We start from the raw sequence: 18,114 nt of genomic DNA, 5'->3' as shown, positions 1-18,114 counted from the left end.
CAAATTGGAGAAGAGATTTTTTTTTAAGTGTACACATTGGAAATGATAAAGTATTTAAAGTTTTTCATGGATATTTATTTTTTCTATCACATAAACTAAAATCTTTAGAATCAAACTAGAAGGAGAAGTGGGCCATAGGAGAAACAAATTGATATGGCTATGAAAATGCAATAACTTAAGCTTAAGTAGGTAAGTTTTTTGTTTTTGTTTTTGCATGTATTTGAAATTTCAGGAATTAGTGACCAAATTATTCTTTTCATTATTAGTTAAAAAGAGGGTACTGTTGAACACCTACTGGTTTTCCAGGCACTATATCTTGCTTTGGAGATTTTAAAAAGTTAAAAAGGATTCAGTACCTATTATCAAGACATATACTGACTGAAAGAGAAAAAAAAATGTTGATGTGGGATAAAGTAGTGGAATTATGATTGACTTCTCAATATCCAGCAGGGTTGTGAAGATAGAGAAGTCATTCTAATAGCATGCAAGAGGAAGAAGAGAGTGTGATTTATAATATCGTAGTGCTAAAGAAGTTTGTATTGAATTCCACCTTAATGCCTGCTTCTTTGTGAATGCTATGAGGAGGAGCAATACTATGTGATGTAGTAGTTTTTTCCCTCCTGATTAAGATAGGCTGCTTAACTGCTAAAAAAAAAAAAAAAAAAAAAAAAAACCATGGAACCCACTGCCACAGTCCCCAAGTTATAGCTAAGTGTAAAGACTAAATAAAAGCTAAAGAGAAAGAATAAAAAGTGAAAATAATTGTAAGTAAAAATAATCACGTGAGGATTTTGTTTAAATGCAGATTCTGATTAAGTAGACTGGACTGGACTCTGATGCTGGTCCATGGAGCACACTTTGGACTAACAAGATTTGCAACAAGTTCCTTGGAGGTAGGGTGTGCACTACCACTTGAACAGAGGCCCAACTAGAGTTGTTTGAAGGCCAAGAGAGAGTGCTGGCAACAGAAAAGGAAATGGGCTTAGAATGTGAAGAAAATACAGCTAGAAATGGCTTAAGATAACGCTAGAAATGGCTTAAGATAACGCTGGCCACTCAATTGGAAGAAAAAGTTCATTGAGTTCATTGGAAAGTTAATGTCAAGGACATTAAACCATGCCTCCTGCAACAAGTTTTGGGAGTCCTGTAATGATAGACTTGTTATTTTCTATTATTTGTGCCTTTGGCCTTTTTTTTTTTTCTGTGTGAATAATTACTACTTTGCCAACCTAAGAAAATATCTGCATATGCTTGTTAATTACATTGTTCTTGTCATCTGACAATATTCTAGATGTGCTTTGGGCGTAAATGACATGGTACCATTGGCTCAAATGCCAAGAAATGTTGAAAACCAAGTCTTTCTAAGAGGAGTTAGGAAAGTCTTTAAAATTATTATTTAATGAAAGTTAAATTTTTAAAGTGCCTTGGAATGGGCTCTAGGAAAATGATGAGTGTGGAAGCATCGTGTGGAGATAGTGCACAGAGGAATAACCAGTCTCACCTCATACACTTTAAAGATCATACACTTAAGGTAAATAGACTTAGTTTATAGTTTTTGAGGCTTGAATGCAGTTCAAATGACATCCTCATATTTATAAATTTGTAAAGAAACTGTAATACCATAACTTTTAATTCTTACTCATTTTAACTCCCAGTTTCCACTCTTCATAGTGGTTGGCCCTGACCCACCCAAGTTATGTCAGAGGTGGAGGGGATAATCAGTCCAACTCGTGGACTAGCCTGACCACTCTGTCCGCAATTATTGCTGCATGACACCCCAAAGTGTCAGCGTAAGTCTTAACTCCCTTTATTATTTGGATGGATCTGCAAGTGGGCTGAGCAGTTCTGCTGATCTTGGCTAGACTTATGTCTCTAGAATCAGCTGGCAGGTCATCTGGGGGTAGGGGTGGGACAATGTGTCTCATATTTCAGCAGGCTAGTCCAGGCATTTCTTTTAGTTGTAGTTAGGAGTTCAGGAGAAGCTGAAAACATGCAAATAGTTTTCAAGTTTCTGTGTAAGTTTGCTACTGTTGCTGAATGCAGAGTCAGAGTGGGAGGACGCTGAAGAAGGGTGTGGATATCGGAAGCCACAGTACAATCAACTACATGCTCCAACCTCAGATGAACTCACACAGGGCACCAAGAAAGTATGTCTTGTCATCCATGACTTTCTGGGGCAGCAATGTCAGAACAAGTTAGACATTTAACTTGGATATTTAATTCTGTGGATCAGAACAGAGGCAACAGGACAAGCAGCATATGTGAATTTTAAAATCCCTTTTCTTGTTTCTTTTTTTTTTTTTTCTTTCATCCGTTACCTCTTCTAGGTAGAGCCCACTGGGCAGTCCTAGAGTATTGCCATCTTCCACTTTAAATTATGATGTTATAGTTTGGGGAGTGGTTTGGTGTCCTAAGCAATCTTGTCTTATTCATGAGTTTCCTTGGTAATCAATGTCAACTGATTTTATTTCTAGTGTAGGCAAACTGTTCACTTCTATGACAGAAATGATGCAAAATAATGCATACCTTCTATTGTGTGTTATAAACACCAGTTCACTAGTTAATGTTGAAACTCTTTTCACAAATCTAGTAGTTTTAGTTCAGCTTTTAGATGCAGGGGCTACTTAGTTTTAAAATACTGTTTGAACTTGAATATGCTGTTTTATTTCAGTTTAGTTGGATTTTCATCATCCTAAATCAGAATTTCACATTAATTCATTGTCATTTTCTCCCTGCTATTTTTTTTTCTTTTTAATGTACCAAAGAGAGTGAAAAGTCTTAGGAGGAATGCCTATTTACTTTATAATTTCCCTTTCCCATGCATTTCCCATTCATTTTTTCCCCAGAGGGGATACTATTAGGTTTTTACTCTGTTATTGGTAATAATATGTACATTTACATATGTAATAATTAGTTTTGAATCTATTTCTTGGGGATAATAAAATTAGTAAATCTTCTTTGAAAAATGGCAACATCTAGCACTCTGGCCTTATCCAAATGTATCACTGTGTTTATCCCTAATTTCTAGTTTCTAGATTTAAGTAAATTTGCCTAATCTTAAGTAGAAGGGTTAATCAGACCTGTGCTCAGTTACTACACAAATACGTGCTATGTAGCTTTTCCAGGCTAATTTTTACTTTTTCCATATAGCTTTTGTAGAGACCTTACTTTCATGAAAGTGCTCAAGGATCTGAGTTTTTGAAATATGATATCATCCATTTGAGATGAAGCCATAAATAGCAGATAACATATTAGAAGCTTCCACATAACATCTGCAAATAACTGAAGTGCATTTCTTCAAGTATTACAGTGTTCTCAAACTGTTTATAATAATCCTTCCAAAAGATATTGCACAATTCTTTATATTTTCAGAAGGAGATACTTAAGGTAAACAGTGGCTATTTTTTCACCATATTTAAATAAGGTCAGGCCAGGAGGTGGTAGATGTTCTGTAGCCACTTTCAGAATCATCGTTATTCCTGCTCCTTCCTTTAATAAAACAAGGCAAGTGCCTTTGAAGTACCTGCTTTCCCTCCTTATTTCAGTTATCTATCCATAGCTCCTCCAATGATGTCAAAACACAGTACCTGGCTCACATTCATACTCCACATTACAGTTTCTGAAGTTATTTTTGATGATTTTTTGTACACATAGGTGATTTTTCCGATACCTTGATCTCTCAGTCCCTGACCTCCTCACTTCCAGTGATTTTATTTTCTACCCCAACTTCAGCCATTCATTCTCATGGGCACTCTAGACATTACTGATTAATATCCCACCCTATCACTGATTAATATCCCACCCTATCTCCTCCTATACTTTCATCTTCCTCTTTCTACTATTTTCACCCACAAGGATCCAGTGCGTTGATTCTAACCTTTGCATTGTCCATCATCTTCATGTTCTTACTTTAAGCCTTATACAACTTGGATTCAAAAGTCCTTCATTACAGTCACTCCCATATACAGTTACAGATTTTCTAGCCCTATTCCTTTCATTGTATTTCCCTGGGAAACTCAAACCCTGGTTTTCTTTATTTTCTACCAACTCAGTACCTGTACCTTAGAGATGAAAAAAGTTGGCATGTTCTCACTTAAAAGAGGGAGCTAAACAAAGGATACTGATGGACATAAAGATGGCAACAACAGACACTGGGAACTACTGGGGGTGGGGTGGGTCAAGGAATGAAAAACTATTAGGTACTGTGCTTAGTACCTAAGTAATGGAATCAATCATACTCTAAACCTCAGCATCACACAATATAACATACCCAGGTAATATAATATATATTATAAATAATATATATTAATATAATCTATATAATATAATCTATATAATATATAAATATATAATATAATATAATATGTATAATATAATACAAACCTGCAAAAGTATGACCTGAATCTAAAATAAAAGTTGAAATTATTTTAATAAAAATAGCTAGATGAAAATGTTTGGAGAAAAACACAGCAATCTTCCTGGTGTCTCTTGAAATTTATTACCTCAAACTCCAAGTGCTTTGAAGATTGCCTTCACTACTGTCAAGGCAATCTTACTACGCCTTCAAAGCCAATTACCCCACCATTCTTCCAGAGGGCTGTTTCACCATGCCTCCTCCCTCAGCCTCCCTTAGTCCATGTTTTTACCTTTTCATTAAGAAAATTGTTGTAATCGAAATGTTAGCACATCTTCAAACCTACATATCCACCTCCTTCTAGATCCATATATATATATATTTCTTTTCTGCTGTTGTAATGAATGAACACTGCCATTTTTCTATGTGAATTTAACTCGTCTCCTGTTGCCCTTAGATCCAATACTCTCTCTCATATTAAAAACCATCACTGGGCCAAGTGTGGTGGCTCATGCCTGTAATCCTAGCACTTTGGGAGGTCAAGGAGGGATGCTCTCTTGAGCCCAGAAGTCCGAGACCAGCCTGGGCAACACAGTGGGATCCTGCCTCTAAAAGAGCAACAAACAAACAAAAAGCCATTTGTGGTAGTGTGCGCCAGTAGTCCCAGCTACTCAGAAGGCTGAGGTGGGAGGATCACTTGAACCCACGAGGTGGAGGATGCAGTGAGTTGCAATGGTGCCACTACACTTCAGCCTGGGCAACTGAGTGAGACCTGTCTCAAAAACAACAGCAAAACATTACTACTGCTATGCTCACTCCTTTCTTCTGCAACTGGAATGTTTCTCTATCTACTGTGGCATTCCCATTAGTATACAGGTAAGATTTTCCATATCTATGATATTCCCCCCTTTAAGCATCTATTATTGACTTTTCCTTTACTCCTACACCTACCACCCTATTTCTTTGCTCCCTTTTCAGCAAAATGCCTCAACTTATTTCCAATTCTCCTTCTTTTCTCTGTTGACTCACTCCAATCAGGCTTTCTCACCATCCCAGCCCTGACACCCCCATAAATTGAAACAGTTCTTGACAAGAACAACTTCTATATTATTAAATCTGAAGTTCAGTTCTCCTCATTTTACATGACATAATAGCATTGGAGACAGTTGAATGTATTCTCCATTATAAATGTTCTCTTTCTTCATTTGGCCTTATTGACATTTCGTTCTCCGTATTTTTCTCCCACCTTTTATCTTCTCAGCACCTTTCATTGAATCATTGTCTTTTCACCAACCCTTGAGTCTTGGTGTATTCTGAAAGTCAGTCTTCTCTTTTATGTAATACTTCTTTAGGTCAGGTTCTGAAACCTATTAGACTTAATAGGTTTCAATAATGACTACTTTATAAAACCATATTTGCTATCCTGAACTGAAACTTATAGGTAATATAATCTATTCACACATATGATTTTTAAAAATCAATACACAGAACACTGATAAAAAGTCAAGGAAGACCTAAATAAATTGAAGATATGGCATAGTTATGGATTGAAAACTCAGTTTTTAAGATGTCAATTATTATCAAAATGATCTATAGATTTGAAACAACCCTGATTTAAATCCTAGCAGAATATTTTTCCCTTAAAAAAATCTACACTCTAAAATATGTATGGAAAGGCAAAGGGAATAAAACAGCCAAAACTATTTTGAAAAAGAATGAAGTTGTATGGCCGGGTGTGGTGGCTCACGCCTGTAATCCCAGCACTTTGGGAGGCCAAGAAGGATGGATCACCTGAGGTCAGGAGTTCGAGACCATCCTGGCCAACATGGTGAAACCCCATCTTTACTAAAAATACAAAAATTAGCCGGGCGTGGTGGTGCATGCCTGTGGTCTCAGCTACTCATGAGGCTGAGGCAGGAAAACTGCTTGAACCCAGGAGGCAGAGGTTGCAGTGAGCTGAGATCGCGGCACTGCACTGCAGCGTGGATGACAGAGGGAGGCTCCATCCAAAAAAAAAAAAGAAAAAGTGAAGTTGTATAATTCACACTACCAAATTCCAGGGTTCACTCTAAAGCTGCAAAAAACAAAGACACTGTGGTATTGAGAGATAGATACATAGATAAATGGAACAGAAAATAAAATTCAAAAGTAGACACAAACAAATATGATCAATTGGTTTTTTAACAGCTTTATTATATAATATACAATAAATTGCACATATATAAAATATACAATCTGATAATTTTGATATATGTATATACCCTTGAAACCAGGAAAATGAACATATCAATCAATTGTAAAAATTTCCTTATGCCCATTGGTAATCCTGTTTGTAGGCCCTCCTCATCATCCCTCCTTCCTTTCTCCATTCCCAGGCAAATAATGATCTGCTTTCAAGTACCTACAGTTATTTGAATTTTTGTTATTTCTATACTTTTTATTTATTGATTTACTTGGTGTGGCTTCTTGCTTTCAGAATAATTGTTTTAAAATTTATTCTCATAGTTTCGTATATCAATAGTTCATTTCTTTTTAATTGCTACATAGTATTCATATATATACAGAGAGAGAGAGCACAATTTTCTTGTCTGTTGACCTGTTGATAGAAATTTAGATTATTTCTGGTTTTTGACTATTACCATAATAAAGCTACTACGAACTTTTGTATACAAATCTTTGTAAGAACATATGCTTTGGTTTTTCTTGGATAAATACCTAGAAGTAAACTGGCTGGGTCATTTAGTGGTGTAACAGTTTAAGAAATTGCTGAACTGTTTTCCATAGTGATTTGACTATTTCACATTTTTACCATTCTGGTTGCTCCTCACCAACTCTGATATGGTCAGGTTTTTTTTTTTTTTTTTTCCCCCCAATTTGAGGCATTCTAATAGATTTATAGTAGTATCTCATTGTGGTTTTAATTTGCATGTCACTGATGGCTAATGATGTCATTTTATGTGTTTATTTACCATCTATACATCTTCTTTGGGGAAGTATCTGTTTAACTTTTTAAGCATTCCTTTCTTATAGGCTTTCCCACCCATATCATTATTGCACATTGGGAGTTAATGATACATCCTGGATACAAGTTATTTAATAGATATAATTTGCAAATATTTTCTCTCAGTCTGCGAATTGTGTTTCATTCTCATTACAGAGAAAGCATTCTTTTTGAAAACCAGAAATTTTTAAATTTGCAGAAGTTAATTCATCAATGTTTTTTCTTTTTTATGTATGGTACATTCGATACTGGCTCTAAGAAGTATTTACTTAACCCAAGGTCACAAAGATTTTTACATTATGGATAAGTCATGAATTATGATTCGAGATTCTTAGTACATATGTATTGAATGAACAAAAGAAATTACACTTCTTACATTTTAAAATCACATAGCTTCATCTTGCAGTGCTTTTGTGTGTGTGTATAAAACATTTTTAGGCTACAATTTATTTTCACTACAATCCCCATTGGGTTGATGAGAGAGTTTGGGCCCCCAGTGGTTTAACAGCTCTGTCCACAGTATCAGGAACTTGGGTACAAACCCAAACACACCACACCACAATTCAAAGAGAGTCAAGCTCTAGCCACAAGTTAGGTGTATTTCATTATTAGGAACACACTAAAGCATGCTAGTAATTTTTTCTAAACTAGGAGTGGGTATTAATTAGATTGTGAGAAAAGTTTAAGTAGAGTTTCTGCAGTTCAGTGGCCTCTCCTCTAGTGAAAATACTTTGACCTTGTGTAATAAATCATCCCATGTGTTCTCATAAAACAGTGGCATTATTTTTAAAAAGACCTTAAATAGTAAATGAACAAAAATAGAAAATGTAGGTTGTATTTTCGTATCTGTAAATGTCTTTCTTAATGAAGAAATGAGCCTCTTCCACATAAAAATTTGCAACTTGATTATTTCAGGCATTTTCAGCCTTTTCTACTCTTGATTCTTTTCCTGTCTTCATTATGTTCATTCCGTGAAAATGGGCCACAAAGGAGTGTGCCACAAAGAATATCACAAGAATCAGGTTCTTTAAAAAGAATCTATCTGAGGGAACCAAAGTTGAGGTGAGGCCAAAAGATTTAGAAGACACTTAGAGATACACTGTGGGCTCCACAGCCTGGATCAGCTCCTTCCTCTGGGCCAGGCCTGTGAAGCAGTGATGGTGAGTGTTGCAGCAGAAGCAGGTCCTGCCTTACCCTCCAGGACACAAACTGATCCAGTCCGTACATGAGGCCACTATTGTCCATTTTACAAATGAGGGAACTGAGGCCCATGTCTAATGTCATGCAGTTAATTGGTGTTAAAGCTAAGATTTGGGCCCAGGGCTGGGGGGCACTTGTCTTTCTCCCTTGGTACCTATCATTTCTCCACACTTTAGGTACACAATTTGTTCATTTGCATCAGTACGAAGTTAGAAAAGTCCCACCCAAAGACAGACAGACAGACTGACAGACAGACATACTTTTATCTAGTAGCACTTGAGGAAAAGAACACAGTTGGCTCTATGTATCTGCAGGTTCCTCATTTGCAGATCCAACCAATCAGAGATAGGAAATACTCAGGAAAAAAAAAAAAAAACTCCAACAAAAATAACAATACAACAATTAGAAATAATACAAATTTTAAAATACAGTACAACAACTATATAGCTTTTACATTGTATTATGTATAATACATAATCTAGAGATGATTTAAAATATACAGTAGGATATGGGTAGGCAACCTACCCATATAAAATGATATTTTATATCAGAGACTTGAGTATCTGTAGATTTTGGAATCCATCTGGAACCAATCCTCCACAGATACCAAAGGATGACTGAATTAGATAAAATTCAGCAAGTATGTCACTAACACCACCCTCTCTTTCCCACTATACCAGGGAGTGTCACCGTGAGGTGGAATTCCCTCCTTCTCCCCGAAAGGAGAAAAACCACTGAACTCATAGGCTTCATTTTCCCTGGCTGGACAGAGATTGGTGACTTGGAGTTAATAATTTTTAACAATAAATAGAAGAGGTGATCTCCAGAAGAGATGAGGGGTTCTGGGAAAGCACTGATGGCAATATTGTTTACCTTGATTGTGACAGTGGTTATACAAATGTTATCTATTTGTCAAGACTTGAGAAACTTACGAATGGTTGCATTTTGTTACATGTAAATTATAATTAAATAGAGTTATGAAAATAAGCAATAGGCAATGTAAGGCCTGCACATGCTCTGCCAACTGTTCTTGTTCTAAAACACATTCAGTTTGTTTTCATGAAAATTAAGCAGTAAAGCACAGAGCAGAACACAATCTGACTGAAAGAAAAACACATTTTCTGGTTTATAAAGGTTAAATGTCCTTCCCCCAGCAACATCTCTTAGCAGACCACTAATTATTTTAATCTCTAGCTCTTAAACTTGTATTCCAAAAGAACAAATCAGAGATCCATGCATTCAAGTTTAGTTTCTTCTGAGTGTTCACACACTTGAACACCCTTCGTTTACTTAGATGGATAAGTCACCAAGTCGGAAAACATTGGGTTGCTTTCTCATGAACTATTCTAATTTTTGGTCTCGTTATTCCGGATATTTTACTGAAGTTAAACTGTGATCTAAAGTATAGTAACTAGAAGTTAAATTGTGGTCTAAAGTGTAGTAACAGTAGCTAGTATTCACTGAGTTCGTAGTCAGTCCCAGCACTGTGCTTTACATGAATTAAGCCATTAGCCATTTAGCAGCCAAAGTAATTAGAAATAGTCACAGTGTAATTTAGCTACATCAGAGCAGTAACAATATCAAAAAGTCTTAGAAAAATATAGATTCCTTTCTAGTGAACCTTAGCTCCATCTTTGGAGTCAACGCCATCTTTCCAGTTGTCTCTGCAACAAAACAAAAAAAGAGTCATCTTTGACTTTTTCTTCCAAATCCATTCTATTAGTAAGGTTTGTTGGTTCTACCTTCAAAAATACACCCAGAGTCCGACTCCCTCTCACCACCTCCAGTGTTAGTCCCCATCATCTCTTTCCAGGGTTGCCCAGTGGCCTTTTAGATTCTTGCATGCTTTCCCTTTTGTCACCCTATCCTTTTTCTCCTTTAGCAGTGAGAATGAGGATGTTAAAATCTGAGTCAAATCATTTCACTCTCCCACTCAAGATCCTCCAATAGTATCCCATCTCACTTGAATAAAATCCAAAATACGGTTTTCCAGAGCCTTATATTCTCGAAACTGTGGCTGCCTCTCTGATCTCATTTCCTTACATTTCTATCATACTTAGCCCTCTGGCTAAGCTGGCACTGCCTTCATGCAGTTCTTCCTCCTACGCCTGGAATTTGAACTTGCCTTTACCTGGAACTTTGAATTCTCACATTTAAATAGACCACTCCCCAACGCTTTCCTCGCTTTGCCTGTATCATTGCCCTAGAAGGCTTTTTGCTGGATAAGAACAGCCAGTGCCTCATGACTCAGGCATTTTACACTGTCAAATGTTTCTTCATAGCACTTATTAGTATCTGACATATATTATAAAAACATATATTATGTTTTTCTGTCTCTCCCATCCCGTGCCCCAACGCCACCCGCTCCCCCACCATATTCTCCCTCTGTAGAAGGGAAGCTCAAGGAGAGCAAAAGCTTTGTCATTTTTGTTCCTGGTTGCTTCTGTAGCATCTAGAACACTGTTTGGAACAGAGTAGGTGTTCATTATATGAAAAAGAAAGAAAGAAAGAGAGAGAAAGAAAGAGAAAGAAAGAAAGAAAGAAAGAAAGAAAGAAAGAAAGAAAGAAAGAAAGAAAGAAAGAAAGAAAGAAAGAAAGAAAGGAAGAAAGAAAAGGAAGGAAGGAAGGAGGCAGGCAAGAAAGAAAGAAAGAGAGAGAGAAAGAAAGAAAGCAGGCAAGAAAGAAAGAGAAAGAAAGAAAAGAAAGAAAGAAAGAGAAAAAGAAAGAAAGAAAGAGAAAAAGAAAGAAAAGAAAGAAAGAAAAGTCTTTTTGGTGACTTTAAAATTTAGAGAACAAATATTTGTGATCCTGTTCCCCACTAGCTGCAGGGGCTTTTGAGGGTTCCAAGGCTGTTGGAGCATAAATGGCTCTAGTTGGCTGTGCTCTAGTTGGTAGTTCTGCTCTCCCTGCTTTTCGACAGCTACTCTCTTTCTTTTGAATAGAAGCTTTCTAGCAGGCAAGGAAGCAGTATGTTTGGGGAAGCGGTATGTTTGGGGGCCCTTTGTGTCTCTTCGCTTAATGGTCCTGGTTTGTATCCTTTATAATATGCTGTAATCATAAGTGTAGCACTGTCCTGAGTTCTGTGAGTCATTTTAGTGAGTTATTGAACCCGATGGAGTCCTTGAAACCCCCAGATTTGTAGCCAGTTGGTCAGAAGTATCGGTGGCCTGGACACCCCTGAACTGGCATCTGAAGTAAGAGCAGTCTTTGTGGGAGCTGTGTCCTTTAACCTGTGGAGGCTGAATGCTAACTGGATTGTTAGCATCAGAATTGTATTGCAGTATCTTAATGTGTGCTGCTGTTTAAAGATGGCTTGGTTAATATATAGCACTGATTGATTCACACTGAACCCCCAGCCAATAGCACTGTTAACTCACGCCTGAATGAAGTTTATCTACATGTGTATTTTCTTCCTCACGCATGTTACAGCCTTCTACACTTAGGAACACTAGGCAACCCTTTAGTACTACTCTTGGCAGGGCCATTTTAAACAGCAATATCTCAAAAAAAAAAAAGTAAATAAAAATAATAAAAGTACCAAAATGCAAAATCATGGCAGTAAATAGACTGTGAAAAGGAAACTTATTTTTGTGAGCTGAAACAAGAAGGCAGAACATTACCTTGTTTCATTGCAGCCAGGAAAGTGTGCCTCCGGTGACTCAATTTGTGTGTGTGTGTCTGCAAATGACTGAGAAAATGCTGTCAATATTTATTGTTGTTTATGGTATTTATGTTGGGGCTGCAAATAAATTTTAGCAAGTAGGTGAATTTGCAAATACGAAATCCATGAATAATGAGATTCAACTCTGTATACATTAAGACACCCCCCCCCCCCCACACACACACGCAAACACACACATTTGATTACAACCTTCTATCTTACATCTTAGAAAACATTTGAGGCCTGGTGCAGTGGTTCACGCCTGTAATCCCAGCACTTTGGGAGGCTGAGGTGGGAGGATGACTTGAAGCCAAGAGTTTGAGACAAGCCTGGGCAACAAAGCAAAACCCTGTCTCTATAAAAAAAATTTTAAAAACCAGCCAGGCATGATGACTCAGGCCTATAGTCCCAATTACTTGTGAGGCTGAGATGGGAGGATCACTTAAGCCCAGGAGTTGGAGGTTACAGTGAGCTATGATCATGTCACTGCACTCCAGCCTGGACAACAGCCCTTAATCTTGTTTAGTTCTGCAGCTGCTCTTTCTGCTCCATAAAAAGCTAGGGTAAGACTCAGCTCCTTTTCCTTGATTTCCTCTCATACTAATCACACAGAGACTTTGTTTGTGTAGCAGGATTAGAGGAAGGCTTGCGAGTGATAAACTTGGTTGCATTGCAATAACATAAACAAATTGAAATAGAATATTAAGCATCTGTGTCTTAAACTACCCTTTAGTCCCTGCATCTCTCCCTCCTGGAATTTTTAACAGTTACTATATCTGAGTCCTTAATGTCCTTATTAAAAACAACAAGCCATCTACCTACTTCAGATATTAAGCTTAACATCACTGGCCAAGACTTCCAGTCTCAGTTTTGTTCCCCTGTTTCTCAACAACATCTGTGAATAGAGGAACAGAGGTTTAATTTTATAAAAATGAATTATGATAGCCACTTTTGGCAAGCACGGTTGACTATGGTAGTTTCAGTAACATTTTTCTTCCTTTATGTTACTGATGTCAAACCCATTTAATCCTCATACACTCTCTATGAGAAAGTTTTATTCCAAATTTACAGATGAGGAAAAGGCCTGGGGAGGTTAAGCAGCTTCCAACTTCTGAACACTGCCCAAGCTCACGGAGCTTAGGATAAGGAATTCAATGCAAATCTAAGAGGCCAAGGGATTTAACTACTGCATTAGATTTGCTTGCTTCCCAATTCTGTAATTTCCTTAACAAGGGATACTTGCATTAGCGATAATATGCTGTACCATGTACATCACTGTGGAAAAAATTCTCGTCTTTGATCAAATTAAATGCTGAAAATACCATCCAAATTAAAAGTTAAAGATGTGGGTTTATGGACTCTTGCACTTCATAGAGATACTCTGCATGGTAAAGAAGCTATTGAAAGGTAATACCAAAAATCAAATTTGTTTCTATTTGAGAGTACTATATAAAAGGGTTTTAAATAAGTAATTAATTATATTGGTTAATTAGGTACCTGCAATATTAGGGCAATTTTCTGATGTAAGGCGATTCTGAAAGTATGCAAATTAAAGAAGTAAAAGTACAATGGTGGAAGCATGTCCAGATTATACAAATGAATTAAAAATTTTCAACTTGTCACTAAGCAGATTGCTTGCTTTCTTTTAAATATACAGAAAAAGCATATGGATTCTCAAACCACATATGAAAACGTTTTAGTTTTTTAAAAATTTTTTACAGCTTTACTGAGATGTCATTCAAGACATATTAGTAAATTTGTGATTTAAATTTATAAGCCATCACCACAATCCAATTTTAGAACTTTTCCAGCACTGCCCAAATTTCCTTCAATTTCACCTTTTAAGGAGTGTTAAGAGCAGAAAACACACAAATCATCTGACTTAAAGAGAAAAGAAAAATCTCCTAGTACCACCTAGTGGTGTGTAAGTAGATAGCGAGTCGATTTTGGAATTTTTGAAATCCAGTACTCAGATTAGACATTTCTCTTCCTTGGAATTGCGAATCAGCTACTAATATTTCTGTTTTTTAACCGAAAGTCAACTTCAAAATATCCACAAGCTTACCAAAAATATTTACTAGATAAGTTTTAAAACTTTAGTTTTAAAAACAAACGATATCTTTCAAATGAAAGTTTACTTGGAGTCCCAGTATGTTTAGCTGATAAATAGTTAATCATTGGATGGTCTACTCGCTCCCCTACTTGCTGAAAACAGCTGTAGAAAGTAAAGACTGTGGAGAAATACACAAAATGGAAAGAGTAGTTATCTTTGAGTACTGGAAGACGAGTGAGGTTTCCTTTGGTTTTATTTTTTTGCTGGAGTGTGTATGTATAATTGAACAAAAAACTATAATATTTTATTTAAAAACTGAATATAAAATTTTAAAGTATTGCAAAAATGCCTACCAAGGTCCTTGCAAAACAGCAATATTCCATAAATATTATTTGCCCTTCTCGTTTCCTTCCTGTTGGTGACAGTAACTCTCCATCACTCACAGGCTGAGGACAAAGGAAAATGTCTATGTCTTATGGTTAGCTAGAGCTGCCATAACCAAGTGTTATAGACTAGGTGGCTTAAACAATATAAATTCACTTTCTTACAGTTCTTGAGGCTGGTAGTACAATGGTTAAGGTGGAAGGCAATGGTTAATTAGGAATGTCTTGTTTCAGCCTCACCATGTAATTCCTTGCAGGAGTCTCTGCTAATGATATCTGGCTTCATGGAAACTCAATGTCCCATGAGTAATAAAGTCATGTTGTGCAAGGTTCATATGGTGAAATGCACATAATTCTGATAGTGTTCCTGGAAAACCGTGCTTTGTCATGGAAAAACTATTCAGAGAAAGAATAATTGCAGCAAATAGAGTTATGTAAGAAGTCATGTCAAATAGAATAATAGTAGTAAATGCCTAATTTGGATTCCACTTCTGGTTCTGATTCTTACATCCATGTGACCTTGAGCAAGCCACTTGATGTCCTCCTGAGTTTGTTTCTCAACTGTCAAATGGGGATAATAAAATATCTACTTTATAGGGTTGTTATGAGGATTAAATGAAATAATAAACATATAGCATATATTAAACACTCAATAAACATTAGGCGTTGCTACTATTATTTTACATTAATATTATTTTCTTAGGATGGCATATGAAAGAGCTGTCTTAACTGTGACTTTGGGGGAAATCTAATCACACCACTCCCATAGGTGTAGATTACAAAACTCTGGGAGGGATAGACACAGTGCTGTCCTTGGTTCTGAAACCACCACACTAAGTAGGACATAATAGATTTGAAACCTCAGGATACTGGTGACTGCTGCTCCAACCTCTTCCAAGAATTTTGAAACAGGCAAGGGCAAAAGTGGAGGAAAATATGGAGGAGGAGGAGGAGAAGGAGGAGGAGGAAGAGAGAGAGAAGCATAACTCCTAAGAACTTGCTAGGCAAGGGGTGGGAAGAAACATGTTTGACATTGTTTTCAAAGTGCATTGCTTGCTGTCATCAAGCAAGAAACAACCCCCTTGTATTTGGCAGAGAGTTGTAGGTGTGTGTTGAGGGGGTACTTTATATATTCCTTTCCTCAAGCTGTCCTTGCTGTACTTCCCTATCTCTGTGCCTAGTCACCCTGTATCAGTACCTAATCAGTAAACTGAGAGTTCCCTGAGGGCAGGGACTGGGTCTCCTGCACTCTTGTGAGGACAAAGGAAAATGTCCGTGTCTTAGTTAGCTTGGGTTACCATAAAAATGTTGTAGTCTAGGTGGTTTAAACAATATAAATTCATTTTCTCACAGTTCTGGGGGCTGGAAGTCCAAGGTAAGGGTGCCAGCATAGTTGAATTCTGGTGAGGGCTCTTTTCCTGGCTTGTACATGACCACCACCGACTCCCTGTGTCCTTGCATGAGGGTGAGGGAGAATGGTGAAGAGAGCTTTATAGAGCAAACTCTCTGGTCTCTTTTTATAAGGACACAAATTCTATTATCGTGAGGGCCCCTAATTACCTCCCAAAGACCCTATCTCCAAATATCATCACACTGGGGGTTAGGGTTCAATATGTGAAATATGAGGGGACACAAATATTTGGGTGGACATCAATCTACGATAGCTTGTAAAGTGGGAAGCACACAGTTTCTGTAACTGAAGGCCCTCAATAAATGGTAGTTTTATAAAAAGAAGCAGCTGTATACTGGGCCTCACTGTTTTGGTCTCACTATATAATTCTACTTTTTCATCTTGCAGATTAAGTAAGTTGAATCTGGGATCAGAACATTTGGCTTTGTTATTGTCTTTGTTTCCTTAGCCGTGTGCACCTGCTCATCATAGAAGATGTGCAGATTGACTGTGCCGAGAATGGCAGACAGAGGTGTGGAACACAGCAGTATGGAGCCTCCGTAGCAGAAAAGGCCAGAGTCTAACTACACTAAGGGATGACTGCTGGGTGGAGCCTGAGTGCATTGTATTATAAAGTTTAATGTGCACTAATAGCTATGACTTACATAGTACTTAGTGTATGCCAGCTGTTCTAAGAATTATATATATTCATTTTAATTATTACAAAACCCTAAGGGATAAAACTGTTATTATTTGAATTTCACTGATGAGGAAATTAAGGCAAAAATATGTAAAAAACCTTGACAAAGGTCACACAGTAAGTGTCACGGGGGGATTTGAATTCCGGGCTGTTGGATTCTTGTATTTTAACCACCATAGTATAGTATCCTTCCTGAAATTTAAGTAACATACTACAAAGAATTTTCTTCTTGGGTTTAGTCTGCTAGCATATACTAGATCTTCCTATGGTTAATATCTAAAGACTGTGAGGAGTGGTGGGGGAGTGGGGCAAGACTGAAGATGAGAATTGAGAAGTGGCTTCCTCTGGAAAAGTGATTTACTCAGGTAAGGGAGAGACAGTGTCTTTCAGAAGGTGGCACAGCCTCACCAGGACAGGGCAGAGAGGGCTGATCCACTTGTCTGAGGAGGTTTATGGGGAGTTGGAGTCTTGGTGTAGTCCAAATCTTCTAAATTCTGTCCCACTCCTTTGTGACTAATGCTATAACTGTAATGTAAGAAATCATGAAACTGTGACCTCAGACTTTGGAAGAAATTCGGTCTCTAATTATCTTAGCTTTAGTGCTAAATAATAATAAAAAGCCTTTAGTTCATCATAGTTCAGCGAATTCAAGCATTTGAGTTTTTCTCTGTTTAAACTTTCTGATTTTGTTAGAAGTTGCTACTCCACAATATTGAATTCCTTTAGTTTTTCATACTAGTCTAAGGTCAGAGAGCAGCTCAGTTTCCCTAAATCTCTTTTAAAGGTCAATTTATTCCAGGTGACCATAGGAATTTGTTTAATTAGATAATTTGCCACAGCATGCTATGGGCTGCTAAAGTCTAGTTTCTGAGAATTAACGTGGTTCTTACTACCTTTAAGTCAAATAACCAGTGCCAGATCTTTCCATATTCCTGAGGGTTGAGTGTCTGCAACTAACTCCTGATGACATAGTAGAACATTTGGAGCCAGAAGTATCATTTCCATCTATGTTTGTTTCCTAGGACTGCTGAATCAAATTACTACAAACTGAGTGGCTTAAAATAATAGAAATTTATTCTCTCACAGTTCTGAAGGCTAGAAGCCCTAAACCAAGATGCTGGCAGGGCCATGTACCCTCTGAAGGCTCCCTGAACTTTCAGAGACTCAAGGACTCCTTCCTTTATCTTTTTCTAGCTTCTGGTAACTCCCAGCATTCCTTGGTGTTCCTTGGTTGATATGGCTTGGCTGTGTTCCTGCCCAAATCTCATCTTGAATTGCAGTTCCCATAATCCCCATGTGTCATGGAGGAACCAGGTGAAGATAATTGAATCATGGAGGCGGTTTTCCCATCCTGTTCTCATGATAATGAGTT

This window comes from Rhinopithecus roxellana, chromosome 11 (assembly GCF_007565055.1).
Source record: "Rhinopithecus roxellana isolate Shanxi Qingling chromosome 11, ASM756505v1, whole genome shotgun sequence".
Lineage (NCBI taxonomy): Eukaryota > Metazoa > Chordata > Mammalia > Primates > Cercopithecidae > Rhinopithecus > Rhinopithecus roxellana.
The sequence above is the reverse complement of the archived record's forward strand: the minus strand, read 5'-3'. Positions refer to the sequence as shown.